This window comes from Convolutriloba macropyga, chromosome 6 (assembly GCF_964194025.1).
Source record: "Convolutriloba macropyga chromosome 6, txConMacr16.3, whole genome shotgun sequence".
Taxonomy (NCBI): Eukaryota; Metazoa; Xenacoelomorpha; order Acoela; family Convolutidae; genus Convolutriloba; species Convolutriloba macropyga.
In genome coordinates, this window is record NC_134473.1 from 15,177,045 (window position 1) to 15,203,832 (window position 26,788).

Consider the following 26,788-nt stretch of genomic DNA (forward strand, 5'->3'; position numbering starts at 1 on the left):
AAAAAATCTGTATGAAAACTTGTAGAACCAAAAGCAAGAAAGTCTTCTGTTAAAACAATCTGCTGCAAAATTAGTTTGTATTCTATAAGGAGGCAATATTGACCTGTACTTACTGAGAAAAAGCAAATTGTTGACTAAAATAATATAAAAAATTGACAAGTTCAAAAAATCACAGAAATTTCCTTAAAAAAGATACATTCAATAAAATAAGAGACAATAGGTAACAACCAAATGTATAGAAAACGTTCACCTACACTTCTTGAAGAAAAAGTTTAGATCTTTGAGTGAATAAACTTAAAAATCAGACTGCCAAAAGAATAACAATTGAAGGCAATAGACAAGAATTCAGTTGTTTTACTAAAACTTTTCTCAAAGCCATAAAAACCCTTTGGTTTCTCTGAAAACAAACGGTATCTACATTTGGCCTCAAATTTACGTAAATTGGAGCTCTCATTAACGGAGCCTCGAATATAAAAATATTTTCAGTAATTAACATAAGAAATACGAAAGCAAAATATTTTGAAAAAAGGCAGCATCGAAATAAAAACCAAAAAGTCTCTGCTTCTAAAAATCCATGATGTTATCGAATCTCTCCCTGATTTTGTAGCGCGCCCAGCAAACTGACCAGGTATTCCAAGTATTTGCGAATTAGACCCAATGTTGAGTGGAATTCTTCAAATATTAAAAAAAAACAGCGACGCATTTTGTATAATTATTGAGTTTAATCTGCAAAAAACGGCAAGTTTTATTTCCAGAAGACTTTCATGCGGCGCCTAATTGCAATTAGCGCTCCTTTGGAAACTAGGGAGTCTGTGTCGAGGTTTCTAAGTCACTAAGTCTGGCAAACTTTAACAAAGTGGACCAAAAAAGAATATTTTGTGCCATTTTTGATGAAAAAATTTTGAATTTTGAAAAATGTATCAAAAATTTTAGCCATAAAAAACTTCAATCAATTAATTCAGCAACGCTCTGCTATCTCTAACGCAAACAAAAACGCTCTGCCGTTAAAAATTTTAACTTATTTTGAGTTATATTAGCGAAATTGTGCCAAATTTTAGCAAAAATTACTGAAAATGTGAACAAAACAGCCCAATGTTCACAAAACTTTAAACCTCGATAACTCCCTGTAAAAAACGAAAATCGAAAAAATCTTTTTAATTCCGTATTCTGCACTGGACGGGCTTTTTAATTATACCACTCGAAATTCTCTACGATGAAAATATCGATCGGCCAAAATTGACTGAACAAAATAAAAACCCAGTTGAGTATATAGTTCCTCCCTCCCTCCCCACTAAAGTGGGGGTCGAAACAACTAGGATCAAGGATTATCACTAGACAAGAAGATAAAGACAAAAACAAACAATCTGGTCGTTATAGTTTTCAGCACGCGTTTATTTAACGACCCTAATTAAAACTTTTCCAATAATCATAAAGCAAAGACAACCAGCGGCAACCAGAGGTTAGAAATGACTTTCACAAGTTAAATGCATGATCTGGGTCACGTTTTGTCGCGTTATTTCGAATCATAAGACCGTTATTTCAAATCTTATACCGACAGATTTGCACACAAACATCTTAATTCGATTGCAATCAAAACTTTTCAAATAAAATCGCTACTTCGAAGCATTAAGCTCGCTCTTTTGGTTCAAAGAAGTCGGATATCCGTTATACCTATTGAGTAAGGTTATCGAGGGCCCCTCGTTTTTTTACAAGGAATGATCGTTTTTGACATTTTTTCAAATTAAATGGAAGTTATTGAGTGTTTTGGGAATCATGACGTTTTGGGATATTCCGTCTTAATCTAACAATATTGTGCCGACGAAACGTTTGATAGTGACTAAATCTTTTACGACTATGAAAAGAAAACCTCGAGGAAGATAAACTGAGACTGATGAAAATGATTTTACCATAAAAATATATGAGGTAATTCGTACAAGTAAATCTCCGTTTGACCAAGTTCAGAAGCATTGAACTTTTCCAAAATGCATTTGAACATTGAAACAAACTCCACAAACCTAAGAAAATTAATCCAAGTTGGTTATTTTGAACTTTTTTGACAGCTAAAATCTATATGAGTGGTGATTTAAGGACAAATCTAACATTTGGTTGTTCATTTCAATTGATATACACAGATACTAGCAAATGAAATTTATTGCACTTCTTATAATTATTTCTCTTAATTTATGTAAAATTACTTAAAGAGTCTTAAAACTCTGAGCAATGTTCTCATTTCGGTTGCATTTTCAGAAATTGATATAACTATTATTAGTTGTGATTCTGAACTAAGATTTTCTGTTAATCCAGAAGCTACAATGATTGCAACACGGGCACCAACGCACCGCTAACAGGCAGTTTGTGTTCTGCGTTGACTATTAAAAAAAGGTTAAGCAAACAGCGGTGTCAACTTTTTCTAACTGAAATTTTGGATGTACAGCAATGCATATCATTAGGTCCATTGTCAGTATTTGGCGTGTATTAAAAAATGTTCAGCAGAACATGCTTAATCTGCATCAGCACGTTATTTATTTAAATGATGGGCTCAAAAAAGGTTCTGAGGAGCAACTCGCTGAGAAAATTTTTATTCGACCAGAATATCTTTTTCTCCTGTCCAAAAAAAGTCTACCAGTGAATTTAAAAAACATCGAAGAGTAAAAAACGGAAGCTTGACGCTCAATTTAAAATGTGCAAATATGTTTTCGGAGCAACAAACATTAGCAGCTGGGATGTGAAAAAAATAGGAACCTGTTGAAAATGAGTCAAAAATCTTAAAGATGTCGAAAATGTCCAAGAAACATAAAAACCTTTCATATAAAAATTTTTGGTGCCTACACTAAAAGAAGTTCAAGCAGTTCTTGATAAGTTCTAATTGAATTGGAAATCTATGTGAGAGAAGAGGCCTTGATATTTCTTTTGTCTATATGTCACTCCATCTATGACCATGCTTGGTCTCCTTTTGAAATCATTTGAAATTCCGTCATTTAGGATCTTCACGGTTACCAGTTTCTTAGTGCCAGACATTACTTTCAATAGTCCGATTTGTATAATCGATGACAATTTTTTATCAGCTGGCTCTGCCGCAAATTTAGCCAATGTAGTGGCAATGAAAAGCTTCTTTCTGACATCAACTAATAAAGAGGAGATTTTTAAATTTTAGTTTTCAGAAGCATGAGTGCGGGCTCCATTTTACGTGAGCATGATTTGTCTGCTGCAACATTGCTCATTTGTAAAAACAGATCAGATTTGAATTCAGTTGGTACTCTTAAAGCAAGAGAGCGGATCAGTGGCCTTCATGACATCAACATTTCTGTAAAATATGTTTCTGACAAGTTCCCCTTCCTAACTCCATGTGCGTTTCAGTACTGGGCCAGTAGAAATGCAATTCCTCGTCATTACTGAATCATAGACTGATTTATGTCACTTTTTTGACTTGTCAGATTGCGCTCAGTCTGATTTTACAATGGTCAGACTTGGGCCAAGTGCAAAAACTAAAGTTTTGTACGGGGATCCAACCCACGATCAACGCTCCTTAGACCTTCGTTCTGCTTCCTGCTCCACCATGAATGTTGAAAGTTTGCCCTTTGCGCAATTAATATACGCTTGAAAGAAGCAAATTTCAAGCAAGCAAGCGAGCAAAATATATTACATGAGAGACTTGCATTTACAATTGCAAAGAACTGATTTCCAATTGGCGTTCGGTACGGGTTGCGATTAAAGTGCTGGGTGGTCTTAGAGAAAACATCAGGAAGATTCTCAAGATTATAACTGTTTCTGCTGCCAAAAAATATTTTCTTCTGAAGTTGTGTCACTTGCCTTTAAAAAATTAACTTTGTTGGAATCAAATGTACCAAAATAATGTTTTTGAAGAAAAACGCTATTCTCTTTTTTTTCTTGTCGACGAGAACTTGACGTTAGTCTTTGAGAGAAAAATCTTGTCAATGTTGCAAGAAGTCAAATCATGGAGAACAAATAAAAATTAGAGCACTGTAATTTCTTGTCCAGTGAGTGGAGTGGGGCAACACCGCGTTTGACAAGAAAACTAAAATGCAATATTTTTATTGGCATTAAACTTGATTTTCCGGGTTGCACTTTCAAATTGTGTGCCCATTTGATCTTTTTCATCTTTCATAGTTTGAACTGATCAGTATTCTTATAAACCACGATTGTTTGAGAAGACTTCTGAGACTTTCAGGTTTCTTTTTGTTGAAGAATCTATTGAATCGCGGTGAATTAATTATTCGCTCGGTACCCCTACAAAAAAGCAACATCCATACATGGGTTCGAATTTCTCACTTCCTGCATGCCTTTAAATTCTTATTCCACTATGCCAACTGTCATGTACTTCTCTGCTATTTCTTGTGAATTCAAATCAGACTCAACAAAAGTTGGAAAACATATGCGGTGAGTTTTTGTATGAAATGCGGTCAAATTCGCGGTGAAATTTTTTAAGAAATGTGGTTATATGCGGTGAGTTGTTTTTTTACCGCATTTACCGCAATCACAGCTTTTCTTAAAAAGATTCACCGCATTTCTTACAAAAATTCACCCAAAAACCTTGACCCGGGAGGCAAAAATAATCTTTTCCAAGCTCCATATGCGTATATCTTCAAATTCATTTCTCCGCATAATTTCTAGTGCTTGGTTAGATTTAGACTAGCAAAAGTACTTTAAGTTTAAACTGCTAGTGTTTGAATGAATTTTTATATTTTTTTCCAATCGACTGCAATTTTTAATTTTATTAAAATCCAAGATACCACTCAATACTTTTAAACTATTTGAATTCACTGCCTCTAGTAATTGGAGAGGTGAACACAAAGTATGCCGATGTAAAATTAGGCCGACGTAAAAACAAGCCGAATGTTATGTAATCTATCAGAAATAGTACATTGTTGTCCGTTAAAATCAAGACTGCAAGAAATTTTTTGCAAATTATAAAGTATTCCTGTACACATGAGAAATAAAATTAAGTTCAATTTTAAGAAATTTAGTTATTTAGAGCGCAAGCGGACCACTGTTTATGGCCATGCCTTTATTGCAGATAAAACAATCACATTTGTACTAAAATCGGCTGATACAAAGATACGGTGCAGGTAGTGTGCAGGAACTCCAAAAGACATGCACAGTTCAGGTAAGTTTACCTGAATTTTTAGGTAAATTTACCTGCACGTTTTTTAGAGTGTATATGTAATTTCAAAAGTCCGCTGCATCATTAACTTTTGAGTGCCGTGTGTGCATAATAGTATGTGTTAGTGTATGAAAAAAAAACAATTTGCTTTAACATGTGTAAGTGGGGATGCAAATCGACTTCGGGGCAAAAACAGAAAAGATCCGTTATTGATGTTATTTTTAACTATTAACCTCATCCCGTAACATTAACTCCCTGCAACTCACACTCGCACGCACATGGTTCCGCACGCATGCACGCACGCACGCACGCACACACACACACACACGCACGCACACACGCACGCACACACGCACCCACGCACGCACACACACACACACGCACGCACGCACGCGCACACACAAACTCACGACACACATGCACACACACTCACACACACACTCACCACACCCCCCCCCCACACACACACACACACACAAACTCACCACACACATGCACACACACACACAAACTCACCACACACCCACACACACACACACACACACACACACACACACACACACACACACACACACACACACACACACACAAACTCACCACACACATGCACACACAAACAAACATATAGCTGACCGAGTTGCTATTCCAGCAGTCCTAACGTGTAATGGTAAGACGGCTGGTTTAGTCCCTTAATCGCAAATGAAGACAGCTAACTAATCTGTTGAGATACTGCATATAGTCTCAAAAACCTTTAACGAAGTCTTTATAAAAAATGATTATTACCTTTTGAAAATTCAAATCTTCGTGATGATTTGTTTTTACCACATCTTTCGCATTCTTGCATAGCTCAATTTAACCTTGAACTATTGCTCAAACCTTAACTTATTGAATTAGATCTTTTAACCAGACGGACTTCTTTGTGTTTGTGAAAAGATTATCGGTGTAAATATAGGTGGCCTTTTACCTCTCATAAATATCACAAAGAAGATCACATAATCCTTCTTAATAAATCTGCTAATCTTTAGAAAAACAAAAATATTCAAACAACCACATTCCGTTTGAAATACTATCTGCACAGACTTCGCACTGGTTTCTAGTAATTCAATAAATTTATAGCAGAATTTAACCTTGTTTACTCGAAACAAACATGTGAAAACTTTTGTACGGTGTGTGATAGCATATTTTTGATCACCATGTTTTTATCTCTTTGTAATTTTAGCAGTTAATTCTTCGCCTACACAAATGCAAAATTATCGTTGTGAAATTTGTAGTTTGATCTGACGTCCATACGCCATATTATAAGTGGTCAACATCTGAAATTGATTTGTAAGGTTTTAAACTGTCTCTGATGAATTATGGGCTAAAATTCAGTTGGTTTAGGAAAGTTGGAAAGTTATTAAAAATGGCGAAATTTGTCCATTTGCCATGAAATCTTATACAATACCCTTAAACTGCGAAATATTTGGCTCGTGGAAGCCCGCAGTAGTCGATTGGAGAAAATTGAGTAACTATTGAAAGTGTTTTATTCGTAGATCATAGCTGCCGAATCGAATTGTTGTTACTATCGCGTGTTTTTATTTACTCCTTTTTTGTCATTGCCAATTTTGCGGGAGTTTTTAAAGGCACGATCTTGCGGGTAACAATTTGAATTCCACGAATCTTAGTTCAAAATGCGCGCCGACTTCAAATTAATTTCCTTCATATGTAATTAATTACATTTATTAATTAAGCGCACTGCGAACGGCCTGACTTATTAATTCGCAATGCCCGTTACCAGGTGTGCTCTTTTAAACTTCAGAGGGTCGATTAATTAGCATATACAACCCTCTTTCTGGACCCCTATCTCCATTCTTATTCGTGAGTGATTACATAAAGACCCCCAAATATTGGCACAAGCCATGGTCTGAAGCGTTAGTGGTTCTGGTCGGCTGGGCTATTTGAATTAGCAAATTTGACCTGGATCTATCTTTTCACAAGTTTGGATAATTGAAGAGCACCTGACTCAATAACTTTTGCAAAATCCATGTTTACTGTCATTATATGATTACTAAACACATTTTTACCAAATGTTGACGAAACTTAGTTTATTTCGTTTTAATTTTGATTGTACTAAAATTGAAAGTTCAAATGGATTATTTAGACAATTGTTATAGGGTACAAATTTCAAGGAAAAGTTGAAACGAAAGTTATAGTGTTATAAAAAGTTAATCCCAGGGAAACTACACTAAAATATGCGCTTCGGTAAACATTTATTAAATAACTTTATAGTTGATAATAAACAAAAGCGTTGGTCTGAATCAAATCTCGTCTGCAATTTGAAATGGCGAGTCTAGTATCTTGAAGTCATAAATGTGGAACTTATTGAACGTCACGCGCGAGAAAAGGTATGACCAGGATTTATATCAGTTCTGCATTATCGGTTAATATTATTTTTATTATTTTTATTATCATTGCTCAAATTCAAAATATTTTAGTTATTTTTTTTTGGTTCGAATCTGGCATAGTTGGCTGCATTAATTACTAGGAAAAAAAATCTAGACTTATTACCGAGGTTTTCCCGGTCATGGTTAACATATTGGGAATACTTTTCACTTTCGAAAACTTATTTAACCATTATCACAAATCAAGCCATGATATTTGATGTGGTAAACCATTCATAAAACAGAAAATAATTAATTTTTGTGTTATCTCAAGGTTACTTCACCTTTTCTGGTCTCTCACAATCTAGCCTCCCAGCTTAAGGATCTTATAAAGTATAGTCCCCATCCCCCCCCCTCCGTAAATATACCTTAATGGGGGCTATAATTTCTAGAGAATCTGTGACGGGAAAGAGCCTCATTTCCGGGAATAGAAGTGATGCAAAAGTAAAATGGATGGGGATTTATCGGAGAACTGTAAACTAATAGATAGAGAAAATCATGCAACGCGCCAAGTGACTGAAAAAGAGAACATTTGTATAATTTCTTTTGCTTCAATCTTGACTTTTAAACCTCGTTGATCTTTCGAAAGATTTAAAAACACGTGTGAAACTCCCACAGAATTGAAGACCAAAAATGCACTCTTGAAAATACAGTTACCTGATCAGCAAATATTTTTTGACTTTTTAAAAAAAGATATATCTTCAAAATCATGCATGCTCTTAGTTATTGATTGGAAAATGGTCTCATTTAGAGAAAAAAGCAGTAATAAACTTATAAGAATTTCAATTTCCGTAGATCTTAAATTTTTACTCTGTGAGACTTTTGAAAATTGGACTCCGTCTTAAACTTTCTATCCTGAACATGCTCAGCGTTGAACTACCGCTTTTGATTCAGCTAATGGATTCTTTTGAATTTAAGCAGTCATCAAAAATATCAAATCGAAATAAATTGAAACATCTGACAACGGTCTTTGAATCTACTCACATTTTTGTTCCGACCCCTCTTGAGGGGGGAGGAACTATGTACTCAACTGGGTTTTTTTTGTTCAGTCAATTTTGGCCGATCGATATATTCATTGTACAGAGTTGAGACTGGTATCATTAGAAAGCTTGCCCAGCGTAGAATATAGAATTAAAAGGATTTTTTGATTTTCGTTTTTGACAGGGAGATATCGAGGTTTAAACTTTCGAGAAAATAGAGTGAATTCCGTTGATTTCTTTCACCTTTTTTCAGAATTTTTGACTAAAATTTCGCCAATTTTGATAAAATTTAATAAAATTTTTCATGAAAAAGGTTGTTGATTTTACGCTTAAAGACAAAATACATTGTCGGCTATTTTCATTGATTTTTTTGTCACATATTCCGGCTAAAAGTTTCATAAAATTCACTCTTATTCTCCAAAAACAGCACGAAATAAGTTTTTTTAGTCCACTCTGATTAAATTTACAGGAAGTGCACACCCAAACACTACTAACACAATCTTTTTAGACTGAAAAAGGGGCTAATTTCACTTCAACTTCCGTTGAGAGTGCTCTGTAATTAAATTTTGCCGTCTTTTGCTAACTTTATTCGTTGATTATCAAAAACGCAGCATTAGTTTTGATTTTTTAACAAACAAATATCTATATCAATGTCATTCCAAAAATTAATTTGTCTAATGGACAATCAATATTAGGAGGACTAGTTCTGTACCCATCTTGGACCGTTACAATCCAAAACTAATCCGGATTGTCATCAGTCGGTTTTTTATAAAAAAAATACGATCTTTTTTATACTAATTAAATAACAGAACATTTCAAATTAAAGTTCAAAAGTGATAGGTCCTATTGGCTTCCTAATTAGCTCAAAATTAATTTATCTAATTGATTGCTTGAAAGCTTATGGTCGTTTTGACTTTTAAAATACTTGATTTTTAAAAAAAATGGCTTATTGAAGTTTGCCTCCATTTTTTTCTTACTTTAGTCAACTGGTAGCTTAGTGTCAGCAATCAAAGAGTGCTCCTTCTTTCTGATGAATTCAAATTCAGTGTTTATTGCGGCTTTATGCCTTAATTTATGGTGTTCTGGCTTTGATACTACTAGATTTCACAAATTTTTTAGTTTTTAGGTATTTGCCAATTTTTCATGTTTTCTAATTTTGTCAAATTATCACTTTATTGTCAGTTCATATATCACACTTCCGCGTTCAAATAAAAAGCACAAGTGATAATATTCAAATCCTTAAAGATATAGATTTTGTTTCTTTACCGCTTCGACAATACTTTCTCGAAGATTTTAATTGAATTTTTTAATTTTGTCTTTAACTGTCGATTTTACCTTTTCTTTTTAGTCGTATTTAATTTCCTGTACAATGACCTGGTTTGTTTGGTTTTTTCTGGAAGAGTAGATGGGCCGCAGTTCTGATATTAGAAGACCGATAACGGCTTTCATGACTTTGAAAACAATTGTTTCCCAAAATGAAAAAAAAAAACATTTCAACTTCGCAATTTTGTTCCTTTTATTGTCTGTTTGTTACCTGGTCTCGTTAATTAAAAGTTAAAGATGACATTGTTTTTGTCATGGGAAGGTGTCAAAAAGGATTGGTGTCACAAATCTAATGTTTTTAAAGAATTCGTTATGAATTTACTGGCTTCGACATGGGTTTTTCACAAAAAAACGTAAGTTAATTTTTGATTTTTGTCATATTTGACGTTCTTTTTGTAGAAATAAGACATGTTCTGTTTAATTACAGGTCCCGATGGCTTTCTTTGGAAGAATAAACAAACCTATTCAATTTTTGATTGCGTAATTAATGGCTTTCGTGTCTTTGGAACTGAATTTTTTCGCGATGAAAACAAGTTTTACATAATCTTGCTTTTTTCTTTTTGGTCTAATTGTTACCTAAATTAGTTAATGAGAGGTCATTTGATACATTTCAAGGGAAGGTGTCAAAAGGGATTGGTGTCACAAAATCTAATGTTTTTCACAAGAAAATGTAAATGAATTTTTGATTTTTGTCATATTTGTCGTTCTTTTTTGTAGACGTAAGACATATTCTGGATAATTGCAGGTCTCTAGGGCTTCTTTTGGAAGAATTGACGAACCTATTCAACTTTTTCATTTTGTAAATAATGGCTTTCATGTCTTTGGAAATAAATTGTTTCCGAAAGAAAACAAGTATTACATAATTTTGCATTTTTTTTTGTCTAATTGTTGCTTATTTTCATCAAAGAGCGGCCAGATAATACAGTATCAGTGTTCGACGAAGGTGCAATCAAACAAATTTTGGGGGCCAAAGTATGGCTTTACGGCTTTCAAAGGATTTTCTGGCAAGTTTTAATTGATTTTTAGTTTGTTGTCTATTTGTTGTTCTTTTTGTAACTGCATAAAAAATTGAATACCAAGAGTTCTTAATCCCTTCTATAGAAGCATTGGTAATTGTAAAATTATGGGTTATTTTATTTAATTCCTAATGGTTTTCATTACTTCGAAATTAATTGTTTTTTTTTAATTCAGCGAATTTTCTAAATTTAAAGTTTCTGTTCTTTTTTGTCTAATTGTTACCAAGTTTTATTATGAACTGGTGAATAACCATTTTTTTTCTGGTGAATTACAAGTTATTTTGTTTCTTTTCAGATTTATCTGACGCTATTTTGACTTTGTTTTTAAGTTTTGTGTTTTAAAACGGACATTAAATTTTTGATGTAATTAATGTTTGTTGTTGTTGTTTGATTTTGCCATTCGTCTTCTCTCGCTTTCTTAATATCGGCATATCTCATCAATCTAATGCCTCAGTTTTTACTCCACTGAGTTATTTGCTTTGGAGGCTATCTTTTCGTTCATACACCAGTTTTTTTAAAAAAATACTTGAATTTTTTGTGTTTTTCTATCTGTTCCTCATTTGGTAGACAATTATGCCAAAATTGAGGATGAGCGGGGTCGGAACCTTATGTGCGATCGCACATTACCGAGCCGCCTTTTCACTGTCTGGATTAATTTTTACTTTTTGGAGCCGACCATCTTGTAGTAAAAAATGGTTGAAGTTTCATAGAAACCAAATCAGTAACAAAGAGTATAATCAATTGAAAAATTTTGTGCGGACAGTTTGTTAGGATATTGTGAGATAGCCATAACGACTATATTTCGAGGAAGTAAAAACTGCAGACAAATCATCGCTAATAGAAGCAGTTTCCAATAAATTTCAAAAATAAATTATTCAGTTGAAAACTCAGTTAGCGTGGCAGTTTCAAACAATTCATCTCAATTAGATCTGCACCTTTCCCTCTGTCGGTATACCTATCGGAATCAACTATAATTCAGAATTAATCAGACTCAACTCACAAAACTAGTTGTGTAATTACGTCGCTAAATTTCACAAGTAGTTGCAGCCCGAAACTAGCGAACTTAACGAAGCTAGAGGAGATGACTGCGAAGATCAATGGCTGATTGTTAAAGTATCACTGTAATGTATAAAAGTGGGGTTATCAATGTTTACCTTGCTATCATAGCTCAAATTGCTAAAAACGATTGGTTTTTGACGCCCAAAACTTCATTAAAAAACTTTGTATTGTTTACAAGCTTTTTTAAATCTGGGTTCAAAAAGCAAAAGTTGGCACAATTGTCTGAAATTTAGTAACCAAGACATTTTGAGTGATGAGCAAAACTTTGTCCAACAGCAAATGCTGGCGTAAACTTGAAGCGCAAAAAAAGAAGACTACTGTAAATGGAAGTAAATCTTTAGACTCAATGTTCATCTTTGGCTGCAGATTCTTGTTGAAGTCGAATTATATTTGTTGCTTAATTGAGCCTGCCAATTTATGAGATAATTAGTTAGTTGTTAGTACCTATAAATTTGCTTCAAACATTCAAATAAAAGGTAGCCAGTTTTGATTTTTTTTACCCACACTTCCAAAAATATAAAAGAATTTGCACCAAACACAAAGCTTCTAACAGTTTCTTTTCATAAAATTGGCTCGCCTTTTACCGATGCACTTGCCTAGACTAAGTAACATTGAAATGACAAATAGAATTTGCCACTTGATGTCAAAATTGGACAATTAGAGCTCCTTTTTAAATATTTTGCTGAATAAGCATATCTGCATTAAACATTGTTACCTTAGTGCCTGAAGCGTTTGCCTGGATTGAAACAATTAACAAACACAATTTAAACTGTTGCTCCTTCTGTTCAATTAAGATCCAAATAAGACACTTTTCGGTGTTATTCATTCGAATAAATTGTTGAAGTAAACTTTGGTTCAATCAATAAGCTACATGTTTTTCTGCTTTCCAGAGTAATATCTCTAATAAGAAATATTTTTATATCTGGGAATCATCTAATCTGTGGTAAAATAGAACTTTATTTTCGTCAAAATGAGTGGTGATAGCTACCATCTCGTATATTATTAAGTGTAGATGCTTTTTTCGCAAATTAAATTGCTACAGCTTATAAGGGCTTACATGTAGGTTGCTGTCACAGCAAATTAGCGCTGAATGGCCCGTACAGTACTCTTCTGGCTCTATTTTGGCTATATCCTTGAATTTTAATTAGAACCGATGCAGTAACAAAAAGCATAGTCCATTGAACTATTAGGCGGAGTTTTTTTAAGATTTTGTGAGTTAGCTATACCGATATACTTCAATGAATTAATTGCACTGCAGAAAAATCAACGCTAATGAAAGTAGTTTTCAATAAAATTCAAAAAAAGTATTCAGTTCACATCTCAATTAGCTTGACAATTTCAACCAATTCATCTCAATTAGATGTGCATGTTTCCTGTGTGGTACACCTGTCGGTATATCTAAAAACACCTGAATTCTCGTAACAGAATTTATCGGACTCAATTTAAAAAAGTAGTTGGGTAAGTGCGTCGTCTAAAAATCGCAAGTAATTGCAGTGCAAAACCAGCCAAATGAGCATAACTATACAGTCATGAATGACACCTGCATTGCAACATATGGATCCTTTATTTGCAAATTTTGCGTCTTTTTAAGTTTTCAAAAAGAAAATGAGAAAATTAAAATTTATTTTGGTCCAAGGAAAATGCACAAGGTTTGATTGTTTCGATCACAGAGCGTTACATAATTGAGCAGATCAATGGTTGAATATTAAAGCATCACAGTTATATATAAAACTGGGGTTATCAATGTTTAACTTTCTATCAAAGCTCGGATTGCTAAAGAAGTTGGTTATTTAAAACTTCATTTAAAAAATTGTTTTTTGAAAGCAATTTTAAATCTGGCCTCAGAACAAATGCTTGCACAATTGTCTCAAATTTATTAGGCCAGATATTTTAATGGGATGCAATTTCGAGTGATGGACAACTGTTTGTCCGAGGGCAAATTCTGGCGTAAACTCAAAGCTCAAAAAGGAGGACTACTGTAAGTTGAAGTAAATTTTTTGACCTAATGTACTTCTTTGGCTGCAGATTCTTGTTGAGATCGAATTATAAACTGTTGCTCGCATGAGCCTTTCTTTTTATAAGACAATCAGTTATTTGTTGGTTCCTATGTCGATACTTCATGAAATCAGTAAAAAGGTGGTCAATTTTTAGTGAATTTTATCACCTTTCTGCAGAATTGAAATTTTTGCTTATCATAAATTCAGCTCATCTTTTAATGATGCACTTGCCTTGACTGGTTAATATTGAAACGATCAATCGAATTGCCATATGAAGCCTAATTTGGACAATTAGAGCCCTTTTTAGTAGCATTTTGCTCAATAAGCATATCTGCATGAAATTGTTACCACAATGCCTGAAGCATTTGGCTGGAGTGAAAAAACAGTTGCTGCTTAATTGATATCCAGATAAGACCATTTGTAGTGTTATTCATTCGAGTAAATTGCTAACGTTAACTTTGTTTCGATCTATAAACTACGAATCTTTTGCTGTCCAGAGTAACTTCTCTAATCAGATATATTTTCCTACCTAGAATCATCCAACTCTGTGAAAGAAATAACACATTATTTTTGTCAAAATGAATTGTGATAGCTACCGTCTAGTATAATATCAAGTGTAGATGCATTGTTGTCAAACTCTGTTTTCTCAACTATTAAGACTTTTTCTGATGGCTGCTATCTGAGCAAATCAGCGCAGAGTAAGTCTACGGACATTCTGTTTTTTTCTGGAGGGCCACTACTCTTTTCATGTTCCGTTTTATACTGGCTAGTCTTGCTTTTTGAGTAATAGTAACTGGAAAAAAATATATTTAGCCTATATCCCGGCTACAGGGATTTCTTTATATGCGATTCAAACTTCCACTTGAATACTTGTGCCTTTTAGTTTGCTTAAAAATTTGCAACCAATAAGCCAAAAATGATTCGTGGTTATTACCTACCAGCCATCTTAAAGAAAAACAGCATAGATGTTAATTATGCTGTTGTGACCAATAATAGTAAAAAACTGTGACCTACATTCGGCAAACGAACATTTTTGATAATACACAGGATAAGTTTAGCTAGGACAAAATCTTTGGCTCCATGTAATCATAGTGATGTGATAAAAAAACACATAGAGAAACTTAAAATTTTCTGGTGATGCGCAGGCTCAAAACCGAAATTTTCGCTCTCGAATTGTGGTGTTTGAACGCTTGAATTGTCTGAGTCCCACTCCCGGGTATATAAATTTAATTCCAGCATTTCAACGTTTAAATGAGTTGTGGTAAGGTTGAGAATTTTATTATGCCTCGTATCCTTGTCAAAATATTTAACAAAAAAAAACTTGAGCTTGACATTGTTATGTTTTAAAGTTTACTGAGTTTCTCTAATAGAGGTATGAACTTTAAACAGCTTTTCTCTAATAGAGGTATTAGAGCTTTCTCTGATAGAGGTATTAACTTTAAACAGGATTTTTCGAGCTAAAGTTTTCCATTGCCTGAATTGAGGTCACTATTCTGCGTTTTGTAGTCTATCATGTGCCTAGTGTGTTAGGAGGGTCTAATTGGAAGGTGGATACGTCAGTTTTTGAAATTTTTGAGCGCAAAATTGAGCAGTTTTGTGTTTTTCTCTGTAGGAATGGAAAGTTAAACTTAAGCGTTTTTCGGAAAAGAACCAAATTAATACTGACCTTGATTTATTCCCAACACAAAAGCGAGTTCTAAATTTGAAACTGTACACAGATAATAATGTTGAAGAAATTTAAACTGATGAGAACGGTTGAATAAGTAAATATGGACTCTGATAAAGATTATATCACAGATTGAACATCAAAATTCTCACCCACGTAATATTGGATTAGAAACCCAAAATATGGGCCTAGGTCATCAAAGTCATGATTGACCTTCTGAAAATTTTTCCCAAAAAGGCATTTTTCACACAACGATTCGGAACATTTGGTAAAAATAGGACAAAAGTATCATAACCAAACATAGATAAGCAGTATATATACGGCTCAATTTTAGCCAATTTTTGTAACAAAAATCAGTCTGAAATTAATTATATTGTCGTGATAATCCGAATTGCGGAGTAAATTTTATTAGACGAGTGAGTTAACAGATCTCTCTCGTGGTACTGAAAATTATAATAATTCTTTGAACTAGTATACTGTGAAATCTATACTTTTCGTTAAATTAACTTAGCAAATTTTCAATTACTTTCATTTTTTTAGACATTTTCTTATAACTTAGTAGAGCTTAAACTGTTATCTAGTAGGTATTTGCTAAACGCTTCGATACTTGGCACTCATAGGCATTTGTAACTAGTTGTTCTGAAGGAAACACAGCCTGTAATAATTAGGACTGGGTAAGATTTAATCGTTTTTTTCGGTTTTCTGTTAATCAACAGCGTAATTGTACAATTACGCTGTTGTACAATTACGCTGTTGAGTTGTACAATTACGCTGTTGATTAACAGAAAACCGAAAAAAAACGATTAAGTCTTACCCAGTCCTAATTATTACAGGACTGGGTAACTTCACAATACATCTCTAAGGATCTGAAGTCATAACGCACTGGAGGACAGCATCGAATCCCGGACAACATCAAAACGATTGATTTCTGAGAGTATTAATCGGCCAAGCTCCTTCTAGGAGACCGCATAGTGAAGCCACTCTGAGGGTAGGCCTGCCTGCTCGTAGAAGACTTGGCAAGTTAAGTTAACCCATGTAGTATGGAATGGTGAACCAAGTAGACAATTAAAAAGGTCTGCAGTAACCTGAAGTACCTGATGGGCAATGTCTTAACGTTCTATCAAGTTGGTTAATACTCGTCTGGTTGGGTTGTGGAGTGAACACCGACGAGCTCTTCACGTCATCTACTATTTGTTTTAAGTATATTGGTTGATCGATTAATTAGAAATTGAATTGAGGAACTGGCATAATTCTCAATCTTAGAGTCACCAGTTTATTTCATTTGGTAAAACACTTCTTAGAAGCTAAAATATCATATAACATAGAGAAGCATGACAAACATATTCTAATATCATCATTATTATAGGCAATTGACTACAGCCCCTGAAAATACTTTCTTTAGGACTTGAACGGAGGGCCTGGTATGACCCATTAGTCTAGTTAAGAGTAGTAGGTTTGTGAAGTTACTATCCAGTCCAGTAGTTTTCTCTAAGGATAGATTCTAGGAACAATTGTGGAATTGTGAATAGGGTAAAACCTCCACCCTAAATATTCAGATTCTATATTGGCGACCACAGAGGAATTCTTCTGATTAGAAGGCGGTTTTGCATTTTTTTTTTAAAAAAACGAAATTTTAGAATTTGAGAGAACCGATGAATTAGATCTTTGGAATACGTTCCAAAAGTAAAGCTCATTTATATATATTTTTTGTGTCATTTGGTTTTACATCAAAAATTACTTCAATTACCAAAAATGAACAACGAACCAAACAACCAGCAACAGCAACAGCAGAACCAGGCGAACGATCAGCAGCAAATAGTCGTAGCACCACCCCTTCTCACCCCTCTCCGGTACCCTAGCCGCAACTTCGAGAGTTTCGAAAGATTAGTTCGACACTTAAAATCCATGTCAGACGCCAATAATTGGGATGACCAGAGACAACGCGAGGTTCTACCCACGTGTTTGAACAGTTATACGTTAGATGAGTATTACAATCTCCCCAATCAATACTTTCAACAAGTGCAAGGACAACCAGCCCCGACCATAGCGAAAGTTCTGAACGCTCTTAACAACAGAATCGGCGACTTTCCGAACGCAAGGAGTGCCCGCACCGAAATAAAAAATCTTCAGCACTTGGAATCAGAGTCAATCCAAGAGTTCTCAAGGCGAGTTCGTAAGTTAGGAGAGGCAGCCAATACTCATCTTAAGTGTTGCGGGACGACAGGAAGCAAACAAAGGTAACAAAGATGCCTTTATGGACGGAAGGTTCAATGCAGCTACACAACGGGCCATTGCTCTAGACGCCATCAGTGAAGCGGAATCCAGTCGACTGCGGGGACGAAGAAACGGACATGTGAGATGGACACAGGGTGAACAAGATCATGACGATTCAGTGACAGCTGACTTTAGAGCACTTAACACCAGTCTGTCATCGGTTTTCAATCAAATGATCGAGTTTCAGACCAGAAGCTTCAAAAAGATACTAGAGCAGCAAGAGCGACATACACAGATCATGGAGGAGATTCTTGAGACCCAAACAAGATTTCTATCCGAATCAAGTCAACCCAGATTTCAGAGTAGAAGTCCGGGAAGACCGGAAGGCTTTCGACCCAGAACGTCGGCGATGCAGTGCTATAATTGCCGCGAGTTTGGGCACTTGTCAAATCAGTGTCCACAGAAAGGAACAACACAACCGGGTATATCCGCAACCTTGGACACCGATAGACAACCGATCGTAAAAAGCATTTTACAGAGAGCGAATTCAGAGCAAGTGAGCAGTATCAACAAAGTTCAAGCCGAAGCAGTCTTTGGGCCTACAGTCTACGTGATGGTTGATGTTGACGGACGAAAACACAAAGCGTTTTTGGATACTGGGAGCAATGTGAACATTCTATCAGAAAAAGCCTACGCACAGTACGAACAGCGTTCCAAACTCCGACCATTCCGAGAACAAGTTCTTTCGGCCACCAATGATCCTTTCGAAATTTTTGGCGTTTTCACTGGCGAAATAAGGTTCGACACCGGGGTTAAAGTGAAAGCCGATCTCTTGGTGACCCCAAACACAGACGTGCCTTTGATACTTGGGACCCAGGTGATGGTGGAGAATAAAGTATCAATCGATTTTCATTCTAAGCAGCTGATGATGGAGAAAGAAAGCAATGTTGTAAATTTGCAATTTGTCTGTAAACCTGAAGTCCCCAGGCACGTACATCTTTGTGAGACGGAAGCAGAATCCGGTCCTGATCAAATCGAAACAATGGAAGAAACACAGCACGGGGTAACAGCAGAAACAAACTCAACCCTATCATGCAATGAAGAGTTAGAACAGATTTGTTTTTTAGCAATTCCAGACATTAACCAACAAACAGACGACAGAAGAGCACTGCTACGAGAGTTCAGAGATGTGTTTGCAATGAACGACAACGAAGTTGGACAGATACACTTGGTTCAGCATGAAATTGACACAGGTGATACGCTGCCCATCAAGCTTGCACCCCATAGACTTGCACCTGGAAAGATCACTGTGGTTAAGAAGGAGATCGAGGACATGCTGGCACGAAACATTATCCGACCATCAAACAGCCCGTACAGTGCACCAATCGTTTTCGTTACCAAGAAGGATGGGAGCAATCGAATATGCAAAGACTTCAGACGACTAAATGAAGTAACAAAGAAAGACGCTTTTCCCCTTCAGCGAATTGACCAGATAATGGATCATCTTCACGGAGCAACGATTTTCTCAAGCCTCGACCTAGCCTGTGGATATTGGCAAGTCCCATTAGCTGAGAGTGGTATACCAAAAACTGCGTTCGTCACTCCCGATGGTGGACACTACGAGTACCTCAGACTTCCATTTGGACTTTGCAATGCACCGGGACCCTTCCAGCGACTTATGACAAGCATCTTCAAAGAATACTCTTCTCGTTTGTCCTCATCTTCTTGGACAACGTTGTGGTGTTTAGTAGGAATGTGGAGGAACACGAAAAACACAAGCGCCTCATTTTTCACGATCTTCGCCAGGCCAATCTTAAACTCAAACCCAAGAAATGACGCCTCTTTCAAAAATCGGTAACCTATCTAGGATACAAACTGAGCGCAGAGCGAATTGCACCAGATGAAAACAAACTCATTGCAGTACGGGACTGGAAACGACCAGAAAACGTTACCGAAGTGAGCTTTTTTATTGGATTTTGCAGCCACTACAGACTTTTCATCAAAGACTTTGCTGGAATAACAAAACCTCTTCACCAGATAACAAAAAATAACAGCCGTTTCACTTGGAACCCTGAATGCCATAATGCGTTCGAGAAACTGAAAGAGGCTTTGATTGATAGCTCAGTACTCAAACATCCGGATTACAACTCTCCTTTTATCGTGGACACGGATGCAAGTGACAACAGTCTAGGGGCAGTACTCTCGAATATTGTCGATGGAGTAGAATACCCAGTGGCTTTCGCCAGCAGAGTTTTGACGCCAGCAGAATGTCGTTACTCAACAACAAAAAGAGAAGCATTAGCAGTCATTCAGGCGATGAAATGGTTTAAGCCTTACATTTGGGGAACTCAATTTGTGCTCAGAACAGATCATGCATCGCTACAGTGGTTATATAGACAAAAGAATGACGGGATGATATTCAGGATGCTTCAAAGACTGCAAGAATTTGATTTTCAATTAGTACATAGACCAGGAGACAAGCACGGGAATGCAGATGGACTGTCAAGACAGTGTAGCATCACTCTTCACCTAACTGAAGCTGAGAGACTGGTTATGTTTGGAAGTTGCCCATCAGCTAACTCTTTGGAAGACGCCCTCGGAAGAATTAACTTAGTTACAGCCGAGGACGCGAACAAACCAATGAGTATCCAATTTTAAGAAGACGTAAATTCACTTAGGCTTGCTGAAAGAAACGATCCCTACGTACGTCTCATCTTGCAATGGGCAAACGCTGAGAAACATCCAGACCAAAATCCGCTGAGAGACCTAAAATTCAAGAAAGCAAACGCAATAGCACAAGGAGAAGATGCAGTAGCTTTTTGGGGTCTCTGGGACCAGATGGAATTGACTAATGGCGTGCTGTACAGGAAGTGGCATGTGGAAGGAAGCAATACAACCCAAAAACAACTTGTAGTACCGCAGGGACTCAGAGAGACAGTTTTGGAACAACTTCACGATTCAAAACTCAGTGGATGCCATTTTGCTTTTCAAAAGACCTTGGACAGGGCAAGACAGAAGTTTTGTTGGCCAAATATGAGAAAAGACATTGAACGAAAATGTGAGAACTGCACCCTGTGTCAAGCACGAAGTACCGCTGGAAAGAATAGAATAGCCCCTCTCCAGACAATCAACGTTGGGATCCGATTCAGCAAAGTGGTAGCAGATATCCTGGGACCTGTTACCCGAGCAAAAGCAAGCGGTGCAAAATACATACTCGTATTAACAGACTATTTTACGAAATACGTGGTTTGCGTTCCCTTAGAAAGAACTACGGCCGAAGATGTTGCTAGAGCAATTGTGGAGAACTGGATTTTGACGTTCGGAGCACCTGATTGCCTTCACACCGATCAAGGAGCCAATTTCTGCAGCGAACTACTACTAGAAGTGTGCAAAATTGTTGGAATAGAGCAGACAAGAACATCTCCATATCACCCGCAGGGAAATTGCATGGTAGAACGTCACAACAGAGTTGCTGCGGATGTTATTTCCAAATACTGCGCAAACAATCCAAGTAGCAGGGATCAAATGATACCCTAACTCAACTCCGTCTATAATGCGACCGTACACAAAACAACAGGACAGACTCCATTTTCACTTGTGTTTGGACAAGAATGCAAATACCCGATTGACCTGCTAGTCCCGAAAGCACCTGGTCACGAAATTGCCAACTACAATTCACAAGATGGCTCAATGAACAGTTCAGGGAAGCACATATGAATGCCAGCCAGACACTTGGCTTCAGACAAGGAAGACAAAAAGATTTGTGCCAGAAAAACGTTTTTGGAGAGAAACTAAAGCCAGGAGAGAAAGTTTGGCTTTTCGCACCCCAAAAAGCAAAATCAAGGAAGTTTTTTCTTCCCCGGATTGGACCGTATAACATCATCGAAAGGACCTCAGAAGTCAACTATAAAATCTCAAAAGACACAAACTCCAAGAAATGGCAGATAGTCCACTACAATCGATTGAAGCCTGTAAAGGAATACGAGCTACCCAGAATGGAAACAAGATCATCTCATCAGGAGAAATGACCCAGCCGCCAAAATACGTATGACCAGGAAGTTCATATTGAAGAAGACAATAAAACTTCCACCCCAGAATTAACAGCAAGACGACCCAAACAAGAGAATCCCGTCAAATGGATGGACGAGGATGAAGAATTTTTCTACGATCTCTTCGCAGAGCGAGAACATTCAACTAAAAAGCCCACTAAGACTAACATACCAGCCGAACCGATCACTCCGGAACAAGAAAAAACACAGGAGAAACAGACCCCTTTTGTAACCCCAGCCAAAGACATTGACTCTAGACCACTGTCCCAACGACCACACAAGCCAAAAATTGTCGAACCTCAGTGAAACACAGTCAACACTTGCAAGCGCCAAGAGGGAAAGGTGCAAACCAAAAACCTTTGCAGAACTTTTGGGAACCAAAACTGACGAAACAGTGAACTCCATCGCTAAAACACGAGAAAGACGCGCAGTGAAGTACATAAAACGATTCGGAATCAACGACGAATAAAAGAATAAAAAGAAGAATATATATATATATATATATATATATATATATATATATATATGTGTGTGTGTGTGTGTGTTTAAAAAAATAAAAAAAAATAAAAAAAGAAACTTGATTAAGTTTCTCTATATAGCATTGCTTAAAAAAATTGTAAAGATCAAAAGATTAGCCGAAATTTTTAATAAAGATGTTGACGATCGTAAAACATATTCAAATAGCACCATAAAAAAATATCTTGCAAGTTTATATATCACCGGTATTATGAAAAGAGCTAATTAGCTCAAATAAATTTCATCGAATTTGGGGGGAATTAGTAGAGAATGTAGCACTCTTTCTAATACAGAAAAAATGCTATCTAGGTTTAGCGCAATAATTAACCATAATAATGTTTAGATGTACAACTTTCTGATATTTATATTAAAATTTGCGGTGTGACAGCAAACAGCAGCGAGTGCACGAACTACTGCCCATGTTCTCTTTCAACCTCAAACTCCAGTTTCATTGACCGACTCATATCTGACTGTGGATATCGCAGTCCCACTTCCAAAGCTGTTGAACGTGGATCTCCGACCAATTTATAAATTCTCTTCAATAATTCAGCAATTGGAACAGAAAACATGGAAGAGCTCCCAATTTTGCAACAACCCAGAAATAAGCGCACTATTACAGCACCACTTTGACGGAATATTCTCATCTATTCAGATAGAATACGAAAGAGCAGAGAAAAAGAGGACAAAGCTTGTCAAAGAAGTAGCATCTTTTGTAGACCAGACTATCACTCTTCAGCGACAGAGACGATCACCACTGCTGTTTGCAATAGGAGCTGCGACGGCTATAACTTTGGAACCCTTCCTGGAAAAAGCAGGCTGTAGACTGCTCTCAATTTTTGGTCTGTGCGAAAGTTCTAAGCGAAAGATGGAACAATTGGAAGGGCGATTGCGCTATTTGGAATCACGAATGGTTCACCTGCACAACGAAGAAAGAGAGTCTATTCAGGTCATGGCCAGCAGTAGTTTGAAGCTTCATGAAGACACACGAAAAGTGCTAAACTACTCAGAGGATAACTTTGAGATTCTGCAAACAAACCTGGAGGTGCTTCAAAAAACAATGGAAGAAATAGAACAAGCCCAAGCCTGTGATCATCGAAGGTCTGATGTTTTTATATATGCTTTTCGCGCCCAAAGTGCAATTAACAACGTGTCATGGACTCTCAATGCTATGCACAGTGAGTTACAAGTACAAACACTATATTTGAGGGAACAGAGAAACATCTTTGTTACAAGCATTGGAGTGCTATCCAAAGGAATACTGCCAGCCGCACTAGTACCCTACGAGGATTTACGGAAAATAATTACAACTCTGAAGCTGGGAGATAAAAAGTGTTCTATACCATACAACCACTCAAGTTTACTTAACAGCCTGCCCTTAGTGAGAAACGTTTTTTCCAATCCACACGGACCGTTAATCACAATGGCGGTGCCAGTATACAGTGGTGAACCATTTCACGATGCCTACAAAGCAATCCTTCTGCCACAACCAATCAAGAAAACAAAGACGGCCGCAACTCTAAAATTAGAAAGGAACTATTTGATTGTATCAAGGCGAGAAGAAAGCTATGCCGAAATCAAGAGTGAGGAATATCTGTCTTGTTTGGGAACACAATTGCTGATACTTTGCACCAAGCCAGTAGCGTTGGTGAGCGCGCAAGATCAACTCTGCTTGACTTTACTCCTATACAACCACGAGGTAGCTGCTTTGAAGACTTGCAAACGAGAATTAACTGAATTGCCAATTTTAACGACAGCAATCTACCTTGGGAACTCTATGTACCTCCTCAACGCGGCAGACGATCAACAATTTCTTTATAACATAACGTACAGTGGGGGCAGAAAGTTTTCAAACCGTGTACCAGCCTGTAAAAGTTGCCTAGTACACCCCCCCCCCCTGCGATGGAAAACTGGTTCACCCGAAGTATGGACTGGTCATGTTGCCCGATCCAGCATTCTGTCTTCAACACAGTAGACTAATAACAACAATCACAACTCCCGAACTACTGGATACCGCTTTCAGCATTCCGAACATTCCAGCGTTCACTCCTACAGAAGAGAGTCGGAATTTGGTGTTGCATAAGACCAGGTCGGCACTCAGGGATGTCCCTACGCTTGATGTCACGCCTGAATTAGTCAGTGAGATGATAGACAAAATCCATCAACAACTTTTTGAGGAAAACAACTTCAAATCCTTTCGCCAAGGGTCAACACTGTATACATTTAAAGAGCCGGCTGGTCTGCTTGGTTTCTCTTTATGGTGTCTTGCATTTGTCCTTTTGGCTGTCTGGGCAGCGAAGAAGTGTTACAAGTCCAAAAACATTACAAAAGATATTCACAATTTGTCCAACGATGATCAACGAGATATCGGAACTGACATGCAGTTTGAAGAGAGACTGAACTTAGTTGAGAGAATGCGAAATGAGGAGACAAAGGCTGATTAAAAAACATTGTCGTACCAAAAAATGGTGATGGTGCTTTTATAAACTTTTACTTGTTACTAATTTCACCGTATTTTACTATTCAGGAGAATAGTTTAGTCCGGATGGGTGGGATGTAGGAATGGAAAGTTAAACTTAAGCGTTTTTCGGAAAAGAACCAAATTAATACTGACCTTGAATTATTCCCAACACAAAAGTGAATTCTAAAACTGAAACTGTATAAAGATAATAATGGTGAAGAAATTTAAACTGATGAGAACGATTGAATAAGTAAATATGGACTCTGATAAAGATTATATCACAGATTGAACATCAAAATTCTCACCCACGTAATATTGGAATATAAACCCAAATTATGGGCCTAGGTCATCAAAGTCATGATTGACCTTCTGAAAATTTTTCCCAAAAAGGCATTTTTCACACAACGATTCGGAACCTTTGGTAAAAATAGGACTAAACTATCATAACCAAACATAGATAAGCAGTATATATACGGCTCAATTTTAGCCAATTTTTGAAACCAAAATCAGTCTGAAATTAATTATATTGTCGTGATAATCCGAATTGCGGAGTAAATTTTATTAGACGAGTGAGTTAACAGATCTCTGTCATGGTACTGAAAATTATAATAATTCTTTGAACTAGTATACTGTGAAAACTATACTTTTCGTTAAATTAACTTAGCAAATTTTCAACTACTTTCATTGTTTAAGACGTTTTCTTATAACTTAGTAGAGCTTAAACTGTTATCTAGTAGGTATTTGCTAAACGCTTCGATACTTGGCACTCATAGGCATTTGTAACTAATTGTTCTGAAGGAACCATAGCCTGTAATAATTAGGACTGGGTAAGACTTAATCGTTTCTTTGGGTTTTCTGTTAATCAACAGCGTAATTTTACAACTTTAGTAACTTCACAATGCATCTCTAAGGATCTGAAATTATACTCAATCTAGCTTCAACTTATTGGATTTAAATTAGTTTGGTGACTAGTAAGGTAGTGATCAACCAATCAATAATTAGGTTAAGTTAGGTTAATGAACTGGAGGACAGCATCGAATCCCGGACAATATCAAGACGATTGATTACTGAGATTAATAATCGGCCAAGCACCATCTAGGAGACCGCACAGTGAAGCCACTCTGAGGGTAGGCCTGCCTTCTCGTAGAAGACTTGGCAAGTTAAGTTAACCCATGTAGTATGGAATGGTGAAACAAGTAGACAATTAAAAAGGTCTGCAGTAACCTGAAGTACCTGATGGGCAATGTCTTAACGTTCTATCAAGTTGGTTAATACTCGTCTGGTTGGGTTGTGTAGTGAACACCGACGAGCTCTTCACGTCATCTACTATTTGCTTTAAGTATATTGGTTGATCGATTAATTAGAAAGTGAATTGAGGACCTGGTATAATCCTCAATCTTAGAGTCACCAATTTATTTCATTTGGTAAAACACTTCTTAGAAGCTAAAATATCATATAACATAGAGAAGCATTACAAACATATTCTAATATCATCATTATTATTGGCAATTGACTACAGCCCCTGAAAATACTTTCTTTAGGACCTGAACGGAGGGCCTGTTATAACCCTTTAGTCTAGTTTGCGAAATTACTATCCAGTCCATTAGTTTTCTCTTAAGATAGATTCTAGGAACAATTGTGGAATTGTGAATAGGGTAAAACCTCCACCCTAAATATTCAGATTCTATATTCTCCGTTTTCAATTTTTTAAATAAATTTCTTGTATTGAACGTTTTTAGGGGCACAATTTAGATCTTCGGGCACATGATTCAAGAAGTATAGCGACCTCTCAATTTTCTTTTCAAATTCTTAAATTTTTTGTCGGTTTTGATTTTGTTTTGCGAATTTCATAGTTTTGGACAATTAATGTTTATTTTGCCTACATCTGCTTGTCTTTTATCTATCAAGTCAGATTTCTCTTCAATGCTTTTGTTTTGTTCCCTCTTCTTACGTTTCCAACAAAAAAAT

General features: G+C 36.4%; 1 protein-coding gene across 2 annotated transcripts in view; it reads left to right on the plus strand.

Annotated features, from left to right (window-relative positions):
- The first annotated feature begins 6,743 nt into the window (after positions 1-6,743).
- LOC142340814 (uncharacterized) overlaps positions 6,744-26,788 on the plus strand; it is a 61,965-nt gene continuing 41,920 nt past the window's right edge. Inside the window, exon 1 of one of the 2 annotated variants that reach the window (XM_075391546.1) lies at positions 6,744-6,758. The gene's annotated coding sequence lies outside the window, so the exon portion shown is untranslated. Of the gene's footprint in view, positions 6,759-7,725; positions 7,835-26,788 lie in introns of those variants that run through there. The other variant, XM_075391545.1, reaches the window with a different exon arrangement.